This window comes from Dermacentor silvarum, chromosome 9, assembly GCF_013339745.2.
Source record: "Dermacentor silvarum isolate Dsil-2018 chromosome 9, BIME_Dsil_1.4, whole genome shotgun sequence".
In the NCBI taxonomy this organism is placed as follows: Eukaryota; Metazoa; Arthropoda; class Arachnida; order Ixodida; family Ixodidae; genus Dermacentor; species Dermacentor silvarum.
The window spans coordinates 37,791,052-37,808,599 of record NC_051162.1 but is presented as its reverse complement, the minus strand read 5'-3'; the positions used below and the strand labels follow the sequence as shown (position 1 = coordinate 37,808,599).

Below are 17,548 nucleotides of genomic sequence, written 5' to 3'. Positions count from 1 at the left end.
TAGCCAGCCTTCTACCTTGGGGCAATGAATGACAAGATCCATTTACATCAGCGAAATACCGCACATATTTCAACTACTAGGTTAGTACTATTTTGGAAATTGGCATCAACATATTCATGATTATTGTTAGTCAAACCAAAAGTATCGTATTAATACAGCTGGCTACACTTTTGTAGGATAGAAAATCACAAATAGCCTGATAAGGGCACAATCTATACCTACCTGCAATTAACAGTGTAATGCCCACAGCACTCCATTACCCCCATAGATTTAAAGCGCAGACAGGAGCCGTGTCAACCACTTGTGTTTGTGTGCAACCTTCTAATTAAAATGAAGTGAACATGATATGCTTAAATGGACACTAAAGGCCGCATAGTTCAGTAGTTCACGCGTCTACCCAACACCGCTGCTTCATCGACGTGTGAAGACCTTTGTCTTCCGCGTGAGCCCACTCCCTCCGAGAACGTCGTATGTATAGTCCGGCAAGAAATTGAAGCAGCGTCTCCTGCCACTCAAGTGACGCAGTGCTTTGACGATTCCCGGCCGCTCGTGTCCCTCATTCAATCGGTCGTTCGTCAAGAACTTTCCAATGTGGGTCTGCAATCTATCTGCTCCGCCAACCGTCCTGATTTCGCTTCGTCTGCTGCCTCTGCCCCTGTTCACCGGAACCAGTGCGGTCCTTACCCGAGCTATCGCAACCCGGCCGAATGGCGCACACATGATGATCGACCCATCTGCTTCTATGGTGGACGTGTGGGCCACATCTCTCGCCACTGCCGAAGTTCCTGGCCGGCCCTCTCTCGACCAAGCTTTCCCACCTACCGCCACTCCCGACTGAATCCTCGCCCGCCTGCGACCCCCACCGAGTTCGAAGATGCACCTGACAATGCTCGAGTCACTGTGACTAACCGCTCATCATCACCGCACAGTAGCCGCTCCCGTTCACCCCAGCTGCGTCGTTCCCCGTCCCCTGCTTACCGTCGCCGCTCTACGACGGGAAACTGACTGGGGCAGCGCCGGGAGGTGACGCTGCTCTGGCACCCCGGCCTGAAATTCCTCTGCTGACCCTGCCTACTGATCGGAACCATCATGAGTGCTGACCTTCGAACGCGCCTGAACGTGTCCTTACTCCTGCTCCGACTCAACTGCTACAGGTCGCCGACGGTGGAACTCCGGCTGTGCTCGGAATGTGTGCTGCACGTGTCAGTGTCACCGGCCGCCACACGTCCGTTTTGTTTAGCGTGCTCGACCGCTGCCCCCACGATGTGATCCTCGGCCTCGACTTTTTGACCGCCCATTCTGCTCTGATTGACTGTTCAGCAGGTGTTGTCCAACTTGACCTACCCCTTTCCATTGACCTTTCTGCTCAAGCCCCAACTCAGCTTTGTTCTGCGGATTTTATTCGTCTTCTTCCCCAAGCAGCAACCTGCATCACCGTTTTCGCCTCTCCACCTGTTCCTGACGGAGACTATGTCCTCGCTCCCGCGACTTCAGTCCTGCTATCTCACAATGTCTCCATCCCACACCGTCATTTCTGTAGCGGCCAATCAGACCTGTCTTCCCATCCTAAATTTCGGCCAGTGCCCTCAGGTACTTCCTCGAGGGATCTCGCTTGCCATGTTGTCACCGTCCCGCGAGTGCTATATTTCAGCTCTATCTGTTGCGACATCTTCGACCTGTGCTCGTTCTGCGCCTTCTGCATCTGCCCCGGCCGACGACATTGCAAAGATGATTGCACCGGACCTCGACCCCCAATCCGCCGCAGAGCTCCATGACCTCCTCGAGTCCTTCGCCAACATTTTCGACCTGAACGATCGCTCTTTGGGTCAAACTACGGTTGTGAAGCATCGTATAAATACCGGCGATGCGGCACCTGTTCGCCGACGTCCATACCCGGTGTCGCCCTATGAGTGACAAGTTATCCAGAGCGAAGTTGACAAAATGCTTGCCCGAGGGTTTATTCAACACTCTTCCAGTCCGTGGGCTTCCCCTGTTGTGCTCGTTAAAAAGAAGGACAACAGCTGGCAATTCTGCCGTGGACCTATCAGTCATCTAAACCAGATCACCAAGAAAGATGTCTACCCGCTTCCACGGATCGACGATGCTCTGGACTGTCTTCACGGTGCCACTTATTTTTCATCAATAGACCTTCGCTCCGGATATTGGCAAATTGCCGTGGATAAAATGGCCCGTGAGAAGACAGCATTCGTTACACCTGACGGCCTCTATCAGTTTAGGGTAATGCCTTTCGGCTTGTGCAATGCCCCGGCCACCTTTGAACGTATGATGGACATGCTCTTGCGTGGATTGAAATGGTCTATCTGCTTGTGTTACTTGGATGACATCATCGTATTCTCTCCAACTTTTGCGGCCCATCTTGAACGACTTTCCTTTGTACTTTCTGTTTTTTGCGCCGCTGGCCCGCAGCTCAACTCGTCCAAGTGCCACTTCGGTTACCGCCAAATAACCATGCTCGGACATCTTGTCGATTCGTCAGGCATTCGCCCCGATCCCGCTAAAGTTCGTGCAGTGCAGAATTGCCCTTTACCGACCTCTGCCAAAGATGTTCGCAGCTTTATCGGTCTTTGCTCTTACTTCCGCCGGTTTGTGCAAAATTTCGTGCATGTCGCTCGTCCCCTGACTGACCTCCTCAAGAAAGACATTCCTTTCTGCTGGGGCTCTGAACAAGCGACTTCTTTCTCGCGCCTCATCACGCTACTCACCACACCTCCTGTTCTCGCCCATTTTGACGCCTCTGCTCCAACAGAAATTTGCACTGACGCCAGTGGATATGGCATCGGCGCAATTTTAGCCCAGCGCCAACATGGACACAACCACATTATCGCCTACGCCAGTGACCGGCAACCTGTTCGCCGACGTCCATACCCGGTGTCGCCCTATGAGTGACAAGTTATCCAGAGCGAAGTTGACAAAATGCTTGCCCGAGGGTTTATTCAACACTCTTCCAGTCCGTGGGCTTCCCCTGTTGTGCTCGTTAAAAAGAAGGACAACAGCTGGCAATTCTGCGTGGACCATCATCATCTAAACCAGATCACCAAGAAAGATGTCTACCCGCTTCCACGGATCGACGATGCTCTGGACTGTCTTCACGGTGCCACTTATTTTTCATCAATAGACCTTCGCTCCGGATATTGGCAAATTGCCGTGGATAAAATGGCCCGTGAGAAGACAGCATTCGTTACACCTGACGGCCTCTATCAGTTTAGGGTAATGCCTTTCGGCTTGTGCAATGCCCCGGCCACCTTTGAACGTATGATGGACATGCTCTTGCGTGGATTGAAATGGTCTATCTGCTTGTGTTACTTGGATGACATCATCGTATTCTCTCCAACTTTTGCGGCCCATCTTGAACGACTTTCCTTTGTACTTTCTGTTTTTTGCGCCGCTGGCCTGCAGCTCAACTCGTCCAAGTGCCACTTCGGTTACCGCCAAATAACCATGCTCGGACATCTTGTCGATTCGTCAGGCATTCGCCCCGATCCCGCTAAAGTTCGTGCAGTGCAGAATTGCCCTTTACCGACCTCTGCCAAAGATGTTCGCAGCTTTATCGGTCTTTGCTCTTACTTCCGCCGGTTTGTGCAAAATTTCGTGCATGTCGCTCGTCCCCTGACTGACCTCCTCAAGAAAGACATTCCTTTCTGCTGGGGCTCTGAACAAGCGACTTCTTTCTCGCGCCTCATCACGCTACTCACCACACCTCCTGTTCTCGCCCATTTTGACGCCTCTGCTCCAACAGAAATTTGCACTGACGCCAGTGGATATGGCATCGGCGCAATTTTAGCCCAGCGCCAACATGGACACAACCACATTATCGCCTACGCCAGCCGCCTCCTCTCCCCGTCTGAGCGCAATTATTCGATTACTGAGCGGGAATGTCTCGCCCTCGTTTGGGCTGTGGGCAAGTTCCGATTTTACATATGTGGTCAACCATTTACGGTTGCAACCGATCACCACGCCCTTTGTAGGCTTTCTTCCCTCAAGGATCCCACCGGGCGCCTCGGTCGCTGGGCCCTATGCCTTCAGGAATACACATACACTGTAGTCTACAAGTCGGGTCGTTTACATCAGAGCGCCGACAGCCTGTCTCGTCACCCCATCGATGCACCGAACGATTTAGTGGATGCCGCACCGATCTGGGTTCTCTTGCTTTCCGCCTTGAAAGACATTGGGGCTGAACAACGACGCAATGAATCGTTACGGCAGCTTATCAAACGCCTGCTCTCTGACCCGTCTGACCCATCCCTTCACATGTTCGTACTACAAAATGACACCCTGTATCGCCGCAACATGCACCCAGACGGGCCCAAGCTGCTAATCGTCATTCCGTCTCATCTTCAGCAGACTGTACTCCAGCAACTGCACGACGTTCCCACTGCTGGACACCTTGGCGTCTCTCGGACCTATGACCGAATTCGGCGACGATTTTTCTGGCCCCGTCTCAACCGCTCTGTCCGTCGCTATGTCGCCGCGTGTGAGTCGTGTCAACGCCGAAAACGACCAGCTGTACATCCCGCTGGTCTGCTGCAGCCTCTGGATATACCGACCGACCCTTTTTTCGCGTTGGCGTTGATCTTCTCGGACCATTCCCTATATCAAACGATAGAAATAAGTGGATTGCCATCGCTACGGTCTATACCACCTGCTATGCCATTACAAGAGCCCTTCCAACCAGTTGCGCTACAGACGTCGCTGACTTCTTGCTTCACGACGTTATCTTACACACGGCGCACCTCGTCAACTTCTCACCGATCGCGGGCGATACTTTCTTGCCAAAGTCATCGACGACTTACTTCGATTCTGTGCTACTAAACACAAGCTTACTACAGCCTACCATCCTCAAACTAACAGTCTTACTGAATGCCTGAACCGGACAATAACTGACTGTCACCTTTACTTGGGAGTGCGGAGAAATGCGTGCATGCGCTACTCTCGATGGAGGAGAGAGACGACTGGCGGCACAGCAAACGAGGATTTAATATTTACAAGAACGGTAGAAGCACGCAGCACACAACACTAAAACCGTAACTCCAAACTAAAGGCACGCGAAACTAAAATTGATTCAACAAAAGTCTTCACTAGAACTCAAACAACAAACTCAGATTAACTAGAAACTACTTAAACAAAACTATCTCAGTTTCGGAGCCTCGCTCCGCCATGGTCTCTCGGTCAGTCTTAGCGCGGATTCGTCAGAGTCTAGCCACCCTGCATTCGGCCTAACTGCATCGCAAACAAAAACATGGGCTCTTATGGACCGCTGACTTGAAGTTCCTTACGTTGGGTCCAAGTCGTATTCCTTCGGGTGTCGATGCTGCCGTAGATGCCGACGACTCGTGTTCTCTTTTGTCGGTGGTGAGCTCGTCGGTACTTCGTTGGTGATGAGCTCGTCAGCTCGTCAGCGATGGCGTTCACCGTAGCTTAGGCCCACCTGCCTAGGCCTAGCGTCGGGATGCGTCGCAACTTCTTCAGGAGTGCCGACGTGTCATCCCGAGGAGATTAGAACGTGCCGGTCTGCCACAGAAGGGGGATCCTCTCTGGGGTGCCTGGTCCTGCCGTGAGAAGCTGCAGCCCGTCCAGGAGCCTCGCCCGAACTTGCCGAGGTCGACGGCCACACCTTGGACAGCCACCATCGCGGACTCAACCAGACCCCCAAGTCTCCCGTCGCCAGAACTTAGCTGGAGATGCGACCTTCCTGACCCAGTGCCACGTTGAAACTCCACGGACAGCGCCATTCATCCCTCAACTATGCCTCGGTTCGTGCGCCTCGCGCGCTCGCGCCGTTCCGAACACCGGGCATCGCGTGCTCCTCTTCTTTTTCGCGCCACAGGCGGCCTCTTACATGTGACATAGTCGTATGTAACTCTTCAAGAGTTTCAAAACTCTTCAAAACTCTTCAAGAGTTTTTTCCCAAAAAACTGCTTACTCTTGGCCTTCTCTGCTGGGAACTGAACTCTTCTTCTTTCACTTGCGTACTTCTTGTGTACTCGGGGCTCATTACTGATCACCACACTTTCGCGCACATTTCACCTTACACCACACACTGCACTGCACTGGACTGTTCGCAATGTTCACAAGTTCATTGACCCAAACACTTCTACATGAATAAATCCCGTATCCAAACATATTGTACAATACTCCAAATAACTTATACATTTGTGCTACTTCACTGTTTTCTCTCTATGCACATTTCCGAACACTACAATCTTCCGCATGCCATTCCTAAACGGTATTTCTTTCGTATCCTACCGGTTGTACTTGTTCACTTTTTCCTCCTTTTCCTAAGCTCCCATGCTTCTCTACGTATAGCCCGCTTCCTTCTCTTTCCTCCTCTAGCACATCTCTCGTGCATTTTGGAAGCTCTCTGCCTTAACTTTGGCTTCTTTTTCTTTCTCCTCGACCCGCTCATCTTCTCAAGCTCATGCGTTTTGTTACGCTGCTTTCTTCTCCATCTCCTTCGAAGCATCTCCCTGCCCTTATGCGTTCTGTGCAGGTTCTTCCTACCCTTACAAGTTGCCTCTTTTCGACAACTCAGGCACCTATCACCATTCTCATTGCTCTCGGGGGTTGCCTGACATATCATTCTTGATGCTTGTTTCTCCCTGACACAGGTTTCAATTACTAATGCTCCGTCGTCCCGGGGTGGCGCTACTTTGTCCTCTACTACCTTCTGTTTCTCGCAGCCTAAATGCTTCGTGTCTGGTGCCTGGCTATCCCGGAACTCAACATCACTTATCAACCCCCTGTCACTCTGAGGTGAAGCTACGTCTTTCTCTATTACACTATGCTGCTCTTTGGTTCTGCACCCCTCTATCGAGATGCCAATCATCCTCTTATCCTTGTTCTTCTGACTCACGACTTCCCCAGTCACGAAATTCTCCTCTACGACTTCACAGGTGCTCTCTAATCTGCCACCTTCTCCTGGCAACTCTCTCATGTCATGGAACCCTGCTACGCTATCACACCTGTTTTCCATCTCTATCTCGGCCTTACTCTCTTTCCTTTTCAAGGTGTGTGCTCTCTCTCACCGCATCTCTATCTCTTTCTCAAGAGACTGTCTCTGTTCCTCATACGCTTTCTTAGCTGTAGCATGCTCCGCTAATCTAGCCGCCTCGCCTACTCGACATCGGCTTAAGGCGCTAGCCCACTCGTTCCTTGCCCAGCCTTGTCCGACCGCTTTTCTCTCAACGCGATGCGAATACGCATCTAAATCACCTCTGCGCTCATCAAACGGAGCCATCAACTTCCTGGGGCAAATCTGTTTTGGTCTGGGCGAAGTAGAGTCGGATGACGCCGACCTAGGGGAAATCGACCCCTCGCGAGACCTGGCATTCATCTCCGCCAGTCTAATCTTCAACTCTAAAATTTCTTTTTCACTTTTGCGCTGTTGTTCGTGCTCCGCGCGTGCTCGTTCGTGCTTCTCGCGCTCTCGTTCGTGTTCTTTTTCTTTTTCTTGCTGCGTGTATTCAAAAATCGCCATCGTCTCCTCCTTCGACATATTTAAATGCTTCGCTACCGCCGCCAAACGTTCCCATTCCATCTTTACAACTCCCGAGTATCGGTGACTGGGCCGTATCAATCCTGGCAGGCTCGCCAATATTTTGTCACCTTTACTTGGGAGTGCGGAGAGTTGTGTGCATGCGCTACTCTCGATGGAGGAGAGAGACGACTGGCGGCACAGCAAACGAGGATTTAATATTTACAAGAACGGTAGAAGCACGCGGCACACAACACTAAAACCGTAACTCCAAACTAAAGGCACGCGAAACTAAAATTGATTCAACAAAAGTCTTCACTGGAACTCAAACAACAAACTCAGATTAACTAGAAACTACTTAAACAAAACTATCTCAGTTTCGGAGCCTCGCTCCGCCTTAGTCTCTCGGTCAGTCTTAGCGCGGATTCGTCAGAGTCTAGCCACCCTGCATTCGGCCTAACTGCGTCGCAAACAAAAACATGGGCTCTTACGGACCGCTGACTTGAAGTTCCTTACGTCGGGTCCAAGTCGTATTCCTTTGGGTGTCGATGCTGCCGTAGATGCCGACGACTCGCGTTCTCTTTTGTCGGTGGTGAGCTCGTCGGTACTTCGTTGGTGATGAGCTCGTCAGCTCGTCAGCGATGGCGTTCGCCGTAGCTTAGGCCCACCTGCCTAGGCCTAGCGTCGGGATGCGTCGCAACTTCTTCAGGAGTGCCGACGTGTCATCCCGAGGAGATTAGAACGTGCCGATCTGCCACAGAAGGGGGATCCTCTCTGGGGTGCCTGGTCCTGCCGTGAGAAGCTGCAGCCCGTCCAGGAGCCTCGCCCGAACTTGCCGAGGTCGACGGCCACACCTTGGACGGCCAGCGTCGCGGACTCAACCAGACCCCCAAGTCTCCCGTCGCCAGAACATAGCTGGAGATGCGACCTTCCTGACCCGGTGCCACGTTGAAACTCCACGGACAGCGCCGTTCATCCCTCGACTATGCCTCGGTTCATGCGCCTCGCGCGCACGCGCCGTTCCGAACACCGGGCATCGCGTGCTCCTCTTCTTTTTCGCGCCACAGGCGGCCTCTTACATGTGACACTGACATGCTCACGATGTATGTTTCTTCTGATCATCGGACACTGCTTTACCATTTGTCCCGTTTGCGTACAATTCCTCGCGCCACGACACAGCTGGTTATTCGCCCTTCTACCTTCTATATGGCCGTGAACCGACCTTGCCTTTCAAGACTCTTCTTTCGACCACACTCGACTCGCCGACAGAGTACGCTCGTGATGTCATAACCACAGCGACCCAGGCACGCCAGATTGCCCGTCTTCGTCTCTCTGCTTCACAGACACGTCAGAAGTGCCGTTACGATCAGCGCCACCGCGACGTCGAATACGAACCAGGTGCTCTTGTGCTAGTTTGGTCTCCATCTCGACGTGTCGGTCTTTCGGAGAAACTCCTTTCGCGATACTACGGCCCTTATCGCATCCTCCGCCAGGTGACGCCTGTCACGTAAGAAGTGTCTCCACTGGATGCTACCGTGCCTTCACCTCTGACGTCATCCACGTCAGCCGCCTCAAACCGTTCCTTTCTGAAACCAGTGAGTCGCACCAGTAAGGTGCTTCTTCCGAGTGGGGTAATGTCACAGTGCGTAATGTGGAAAGAAGAGGACATGGTTGGTGCCCTGGGAGACGACAAAGAAGATTCTGGGTTTTTCGTTTTTCTGCGCTGCCATTAAAACCCATCTGTAAGTACCAGTACGCTTCTTCCTTCCCATAACATTATTAATTGGAGCTGGATTGGTGGTTTAGGCTTCTGTAATTAATTTGGCATTTGTAGTGAAAAAAGAACTTTTGTAAGCAAGAGAATTACAAAAATGATAAATCAGAGTAGTGCCACCTATTTTGTACTGTAATATCTAACGCGCGTTACCACTGCATGATTCAGAGTGCTGCAGAGAGGGAGGTCACGTGGAATTATGTTAACTTCTCCATTTTGGTGCAGGCAATTCAAATAAATGGGCAGCAACGAGGCGTTAAGTGGCAATTTTCTATGCCAACAAAGTAATATATTGACACACAATAAATTATGAGACAAATAATCGATTAAACTACCGATTATTTTTCTTTAGTATCCTTTACAACAATGTTGTAAGTAACAGCTCATAAATGTAGCTGAGCTCATATTGCACCACCAACATCAGTTCGAAAACCTACAATTATAAATGATAAACCAAACAGTTCTACATGCAACGACCAAGTCGCACTGTTTTAGTGTGACTTGGTCGGCATTAGGGCATCACAGTAGACAGAGAGAAAAACAGCCATATGGATCAAGCATCCCATACTGTATTGAGATAAATATGCGATACAGTTGAACACAGGTGCGGTAATATGGATAACAGGTAGCCAGTGGCACACTACAGTAAATGCGTTCCATGGCATGGGGAACATGGTCAAGGACAACACGGAATTCATTTAGTGAGAATATATCAATATTTCTGAATATAGCAAGTCTTTTACCTCTCTGTCCTGCAGTCAACGTAATTAAGTGGAGATCATCATGGTGTCTTTTGTACAGGGACGTGCATATTTCACTTAAAATCTCCTGAAAATGTTTTCTGCTTGCCACTACACTGTTCTTGCTCAAGTTTCGCAGAAAAATCACATTTTGAGTTCTACGCCGTTCAATGTAACACTTGGCACTTTTCCAGTTATTAAGAACAAAATGTGAAGTTTCCTTAGTTTATAAGGATGTAAGCTGCTACGAAGGTGGTAATAGCATAAATTTGTGCCGCTGACTTTTGGCAGCTGTAGAAGCCAGCGATTCAGGGAGGGTCGCCACAAGCTGCCCGCTCTCCTAAAACATGCTGCTACCTTCTCTGAATGGCTGCTTTCTGCAGCTGCCAGCAGGCGGTGACACAAGTTTATGCTAGCACAGTTTTACGGCAGCTTACATCCCCATAAACAAAGGCGACTTTGCAATTTGTTTTCTTAAAAACCAGGCAAGTGATTGTGCCAAGTGTTACAGTGGACAACGTAGACCTAAATAATGTGAACTTTGCACTAAATTTGAGCAACAACAGTGCAGTGATACATGCAATAATCACCTTTTTTCTAATATCTTAAGCGGTGTCTGCACATCCCTGTATGTAGATGTCAAAACTAAATTATCAGGCAAGAGTTGCAGCTAGAGAGAGATATTGCTTGTATCCCAATTTCAATTTGGGCAGCTATGGTGTGATAACTTTGGAAGTACTAAATCAGGAGGTTTATGGCTGATATTATCAGTAATAGCTGGTATGGATAATGATTACGACACATTCAATAAAAAGCAGTGTAACGTCCTGGTCAAAAGAAGAAAGTGAAGAGAGAGAAGAGGATCGAATGAAAACAGTAAAGAGTTGATCAGTCTTGGATCCTTTTTTACATTTGGCGCAGCCCGACAGGATGTGGATAGAAGTACGACTTGGTACTACTACAGCGGGACAACCGTACGTCACATCATACCAAGACGAAGATGAAGAACAAGTCGAAGTCCAAGAGACAGCGACGTCACCAAGCCTGCTCCAGTTCATCGCAAGTAAGGCTAAAGTCACCGAGGCGAATTTCGTCAGCCGAGGTATGTGTAAGATCAATCAATATCAAAATGTCCAACTATGAAAAGCACTTCAGACAGTTATCAAGTAGCAAGCCCTTTCAAAATGATAATAGCCAGGACATTGCTATGCTTATGGAGCGGATGTTGAAAGTGCAGGCGTCTCAAATTGAGCAACATGGACAATTGCTTGCTATGCTAACAGAGACTCTGCGCGCTAAGAATGGTCCCGAAGCTGAATTAGTGAAGCCGGACATGTTCGATGGGACGACGAAGAACTTCAACCACTTGGTTGAAGTTCTTTGAATATGCTTGTGAAAAGAACTGCTGGTTGATGTCACAGGATAAAGTGCAAAATATGAGACTATTTCTTGTACACAATGCCAAGAAATGGTATGAGCTCCGCATAACAGACCAACCAGACGACACCTGGGATCACTGGAGAGCAAGTTTTATCTCGGCTTTTAAACAGAACCCGGTCGACCGATGGGACAAAGCTATATTTTTCAAAGAATACTCAAGTTCACTAATTCACTATTTCTACGAGGAGACAGCTGTTGCTGTTAGCAGATCCTACTTTGCCTGAGTCGTCTATTGTACCGTTAGTCATCCACGGTATGACAAAGGAATGCCAAAGGCAAGTGCAAATAAGGTCGCCTAAGACAGTTGAAGACCTACTGGGGTGTCTTAAGGACGTTTACCATGAAGCCCCTGGGCCCGTTGCACAGCACAATTGGATCCATCCAGCCAGGGTTCATCCGGATAATACAGCGACAGCAATGACAGCATCTACCAGAAGCGCAGCTTCTGATTTTTTCCCTAGCAAGCGAGACGTCAAGGAGACAAAAAACGAATAAATGTGGGTGTACAGCCCCACCCGTGTAACCAAAACAAGGCTGTCTACTTGATTCGATCAAACATTTTACAAACGGCACTGCTTATTAACGGAAAAGAAGTAAGTGCCCTACACAGGAGCTTCAGTAAGTCTGATTAATCAAACCATGATAAAAGCAGATGACATGCGACAAGGTAAAGTGGTAACGGTTAAGAGCTACGATGGGTCATCTCGAACACTGCACACCTGGACAAGAGTCAGTATACATTTGGCTGGGGAGGACTTCACAGTAGAAGCGCTGGTAATGCGTGATGTCGAATTCTTGTTTATACTGTCAAGACCCGACATGAAGAAGCTACGAATGAACACTTCTTGGAAAGATGAAGTGACTTTAGACTCCCTGGTTTCAAATGTCCAGACACCGCCACAGATGAGGACTGCCAAATGCACTAATGACATATGGACAATTTTTCCCGAACTTATATGCCTCGATACATATCTACCTGCAGCTTCTGTACCCGAAGTACCTTTTGAACTCCGCAACACGACTATTGTACGGAAGAGAGCCTACAGGATTTCTCATGAAAAGAAAGTATGGCTGAAACAAGAGCTGCAACAAATGCTGAACGCTGGAATAATAAGGCCCTCAACGTCACCTTTTGCATCTCCTATAACTATTGTTCCCAAAGAAGATGGTTCACTGCAACTTTGTACTGATTATCGGCAAATCAACACCCAAACAGAACTGTATCCATTCCCTATGCCTTTGATTGACGACATCATTAATGATACTGGAGGATGCCAATGGTTCTCACGAATCGATTTGTGCAAAGGTTACTGGCAGGTACCTCTCCAGGAAAAATCAAACTACACGGCATTTATAACACCATTTGATATATATGAATACAACCGTCTGCCATTCGGTTGGAAGAACTCGGGTGCTTGGTTTCAGCGCATGATGAACGGGGTACTTCAAGATTTCATCGAAGATTTCTGCAATGTTTATGTCGATGACATCATCATTTACTCCCGTACCAAGGAAGAGCACTGTTCCCACATCTCTCAAATACTAGAAGCGTTGAGCAAATCACAACTGAAAATCAACAAGAAGAAAAGTGAATTCTTTCAGAGAAAGGTGGTGTTCCTTGGCAGAGTCCTGGACGGCTTCACAAAGACGACAAAGGAACAGTCCGTCCAACGAATCAAGCAAATGCATAAGCCCTACGATGTTCACTCCCTGCATGTGTTCTTGGGATTGGCAGGACATTTTCGGGCGTTCATTAAAGACTTAACGGCGATATCCAGGTGTCTTACAAGGCTCACTCAAAAGGAAGTTCCCTTTGTGTGGAGCGACGAGTGCGACCGTGCATATGAAGAACTGGTGCGTGCAATATCTTCAGATCCAATCCTGATATTACCCGATTTCGCCAAACCCTTCGAAATCTGCACTGACGCGTCCAATTATGGCACAGGAGCAGTGTTACACCAACGAGATTCCAGCCAAGACAGAAGCCACCAGTTAAAGGTCATTGGCTATTACTCCTACACCTTTTCAAAAGCGGAATTACACCACCACGGAAAAGAAGGCCCTAGCAGTAGAGCTGGCGTTACGATACTTCAGGAGTTATTTGGAGGGCCATCGGTTCAAGCTTTTCACGGACAATCAGGCTTTGACATACCTTCTGAGCCTTAAACAACCGAAGGGAATAGTGGCAAGATGGATTAGCGAAATTCCGCAGTTCACGTTTGATGTTAGCCACAGACCTGGTGAAACGCTACCTGACGCGGACGCGTTATCAAGGTTGCACATACCACCAATAAACAATGACCAAGGGGCACAGGTCGCAAGTGTATGGGAAGATACTGAAGAACTAAAATTAATCGACGGAAAGTTTGTTGTACCTCAAAGCTGCATATCCAAAATATTGCGGCTCTATCATGACAGTCCACACTCAGGGGGGCATGATGGCTTTTGGCGGACTTACTGGAAGATTCAGAAACGTTTTACGTGGAAGAACATGAAAGCCGATGTAGAGAATTACGTCAAGACCTGTCACCAATGTCAGACTATCAAAGCCAAGTTCCGCCCAAAAGGAAACCCGATGGTCATTCCTTTGTATTCAGATGTCCCCTTCGAAGTCGTCCATCTCAATTTCGCTGAAATCAAAAAGAAAGGGGAGGGTGTGCGCCGGACTCAGTCTTTTATAGTGGCTGTTGATCAGTGCACACGTATGGCGGCGGCCAAGCCCGGAAAAGAAGATGCAAACAGTGTGATTGCACTGATGGAAAGAGAGGCATTTAGACACCAAGGTGATTGTGTCTGATAATGGACCAGCATTCCGCAGCGAGAGGCTCCGTTGGTGGGCAGCAGAAAAGGGTATCACTGAGATTTTCAGCACCATATCACCCGGAAGGAAATGCTCTAGCAGAACATCTCATATGTGACTTGAAGACCTTCATTTTATATACGCAGAATTTCGTGGAGGATGGAAGTGTGCTCTTGAGGCAGCGGTTAGGCATCACAATCAATCCCACACAGCTGGACTTGGCTGTAGCCCTCTGTTTGCTGCCTTTCAGAAGACAACATGCTTACCAGCAGATGACGAACTTGGCATAGTAGGGAAGATCCATATTCCAGAACGCAAGAAGACGTCACAAGAATACCATATGTATAAACGTACCATGAAGAAATACTACGACTCGCGCCATGCAACGCATATGCCCAACGTACAACATGGAGATATGGTGCTAGTACGAAAAGGTCTTGACCGTTCGAAAACTGCTTTAACAGACCCTTATGTCATCCTCAAAATGGTAAAGCAGCAAGGTATACTCAAGTCTGTGCACTTTCAAGGACCAGCAGGCAAGACAGAAGTTACAACTGTAGGTAACCTAGTGCCTTACCATCTGCGGAAGGATGGCAGTAAGAGACCCGGAGAATGTAACATCCTGGTCAAAAGAAAAGAAAGTGAAGAGAGAGAAGAGGATCGAATGAAAACAGTAAAGAGTTGATCAGACTCGGATCCTTTATTTTACAAGCAGTAGTAGAACAAATGTCACTGGAGCCAACATTTCAGCAAGACGACCTGTCTTTGTCAGGCCTGCTTTGAAAATTACAAGTACCCTAAGTGAAATGTTGGCGTCAGCTACATGTTCTACCACTGCCCGTCATTCCAAACTTCTGTCTTGTTTGCATTCAGTGAAAAGATACCCATTACACACAGCTAATGTGCCGACAGCTTCATCATATGCATACATCCATTCCTAAAAGACGCGTAAATTACAAGCGTACGCTATGGGAAAATTATGCGCATGTTGCTGCATAATGAATATTAAGATCACTACAGTACGGAGCCTGAGACGCTGTCAACTGTAAAGCCCGACCCTCATAGAACGAATTTCCGGCGTCCAAGCAGCGAACTAAGTCCGACGGCAGCCGGCGTCAAAAATCAGGACGCGCGCCGACTTGGAGGGGATAGATATTTTCACCCGCCGCCGGAAGCGTTGAGCGCGCGGCGGCAAGCCCGATCCAATCAGGAGGCAGCACTTCCGGCCATTGCATCATGGGGCTGAGTTCACGTAAAACATGGCGGCTCTCCTGGTTGCCCGCTTCGAACTAAAGTTGGCGTTGTTTTTGTAGAGTTCTTTGTTCGTGGCAAATAACTGCGCAAACAGCTTTTGCTTAGTCTCATGCCGCTTCGATGAGAGACTGTTATGGCTAATCTTGAGGAATTTTCGAGATCGCTTCTCGTTTCAAACGCGCCTAAGCCTAACGACAGAATTTTTTTAGATGCGAGCGCCACTTGTCGGTAAAGTTGGGAGATAGGCGCGACGACGGCATCTGGCCTCTGAGATGGGAAAATTTCTGAGGCTATGGTAGACAGCTTGTACAGCTTGTCTGATTCGCTGCAGATCGGCGGACATGGGAAGTAAAAATACAACGCGCTCCTCCTGGCTTCGAGCTGCCTCTCACACTTTCTGGACGCACACACACATAGAATTACTTAGGTGCGCTATGTATGCTAAATTCAAAGCGTAATGGAATAGCGTCCCGCACGTAAATTATGCTATCATGCTACACTAAAACTCTGTTTCTGCAAAGTTCGTTAGCGGAACGGTAATGCTATTTCCCTTAATTAACCCCACTATTACGCTTACGTTAAACTAAAACTGTCTAATGACACTACCCACTGTATCCGCTTGGGCACAATTTTGGCAGAGCCAAGGTGTTTTCTATGCTTTCTGGAGGTTGCGAATAGCCAAGTGTAAAATGTAGAAGAAATAACTAAAAAAAATTATAAAAACATAAGTTATGACGTTATTAAGTGTCGCGACGTGCTAAACCTTACTGTGGGTTACATTTAAAAAACAGTAATCCCCTGCTTCACGGCTCGCCACATTGATAGCAGCTCGGCGGCGATCGCCGCTGGATCGTCGCATGAGGGGCGGTGGGGCGAAAACACGGCGGCGCGTGTCGCTACATTTTTTGATGCGCGAACATCGTCGGGGAAGTTCGCTCCATGAGGGTCGGGCTTAAGCGTGCAAGATGGCGCCACCGCGCGCCAGACGAGTTGCCATTGGCCGGCAACCTACGTGCCGACTTCCGGTTGAAAAGGTAGCGGCACAAACGCATGGCCGACATTAGCGATCACAGCAAACACTTATTGCATGTTATGCCTCCCGCGACAGAACTACATCAATCGCAATGTATGCAACAAAATGGAGGGCACAGATCTTCACAACAGGGCACAGATCTTAAATATTTCAAATAGTAACAATATTACCAAATCAAAATATGACTAATCCCAAGTACAAATTACTACTGCGTCAATGCCAAAGTGCGTGCTCCACAGGTTGCAGTTGCAGAAGTACGGCTAATCCCCACGCAGAAAAAAAAAATTTTTTCTTCCTCTTCGCAGTGATAAAATAGCTCATAAAGCACGCGTGCACCGAAAGGAACAGCAGTGCCTGATCTACACAGTAGGCTCGGAACAGCTGACCGTTGTGCGAAGCAAGATCGACAGAACTACACAATCCATCTGCCTAATCCCACCCATTCGCACACTAGACGGCGCCTGACATTCAAATATCAGCAGAACCGAAATACAAGCAACCCCCCACACAAATTAACACATTTTTTGTGTTCCATTGCGATCGAGCCAGCTCCAAAACCACCGAAACGCCATTTTAAACGATCAATGTTAGCAGCATTTTGAAAGTGCCTATAATCGACTCACGGTTTCACGATGAAGTTCCCGACAAGAATATCGACCAAAGACGAAGTAGCGGACAGCAAGAAGGGTCGCAACATAGGGTCGAAAATTAACGACGCACATCGACAACGCCGGGGCACGATAAATCACTGCGCTAAGCCTTGTTGACAACAGAATATCCGCTAGAGGTCTCACCCGACGCCGCGCTTGTGTTTTGGCGATTTGCCGCCGGTCAGGGTTAACTGCGATTTTAAAATCTACGGACCATTAGGAGTTTGCTGAAATGCAGTATAAAATATTTAACACTATTTGGCCTTACATAAATAGGATGACATGAACAAGGCTCACTCGCTAACTTCTCGCTTTTAATCCAATCAACAATGAAACCGAAATCAGAAATGACAAGCGGCACCGGA

General features: G+C 48.6%; 1 protein-coding gene across 3 annotated transcripts in view; it reads right to left on the bottom strand.

Moving 5' to 3' along the window:
• LOC119465210 (uncharacterized) overlaps nt 1-17,300 on the bottom strand; it is a 59,045-nt gene extending 41,745 nt beyond the window's left edge. For all 3 annotated transcript variants that reach the window (XM_037726005.2, XM_049656675.1, XM_037726004.2), the window contains exon 1: nt 17,157-17,300. The gene's annotated coding sequence lies outside the window, so the exon portion shown is untranslated. The remainder of the gene's footprint in view (nt 1-17,156) is intronic.
• Between the last annotated feature and the right edge of the window lie 248 nt (nt 17,301-17,548).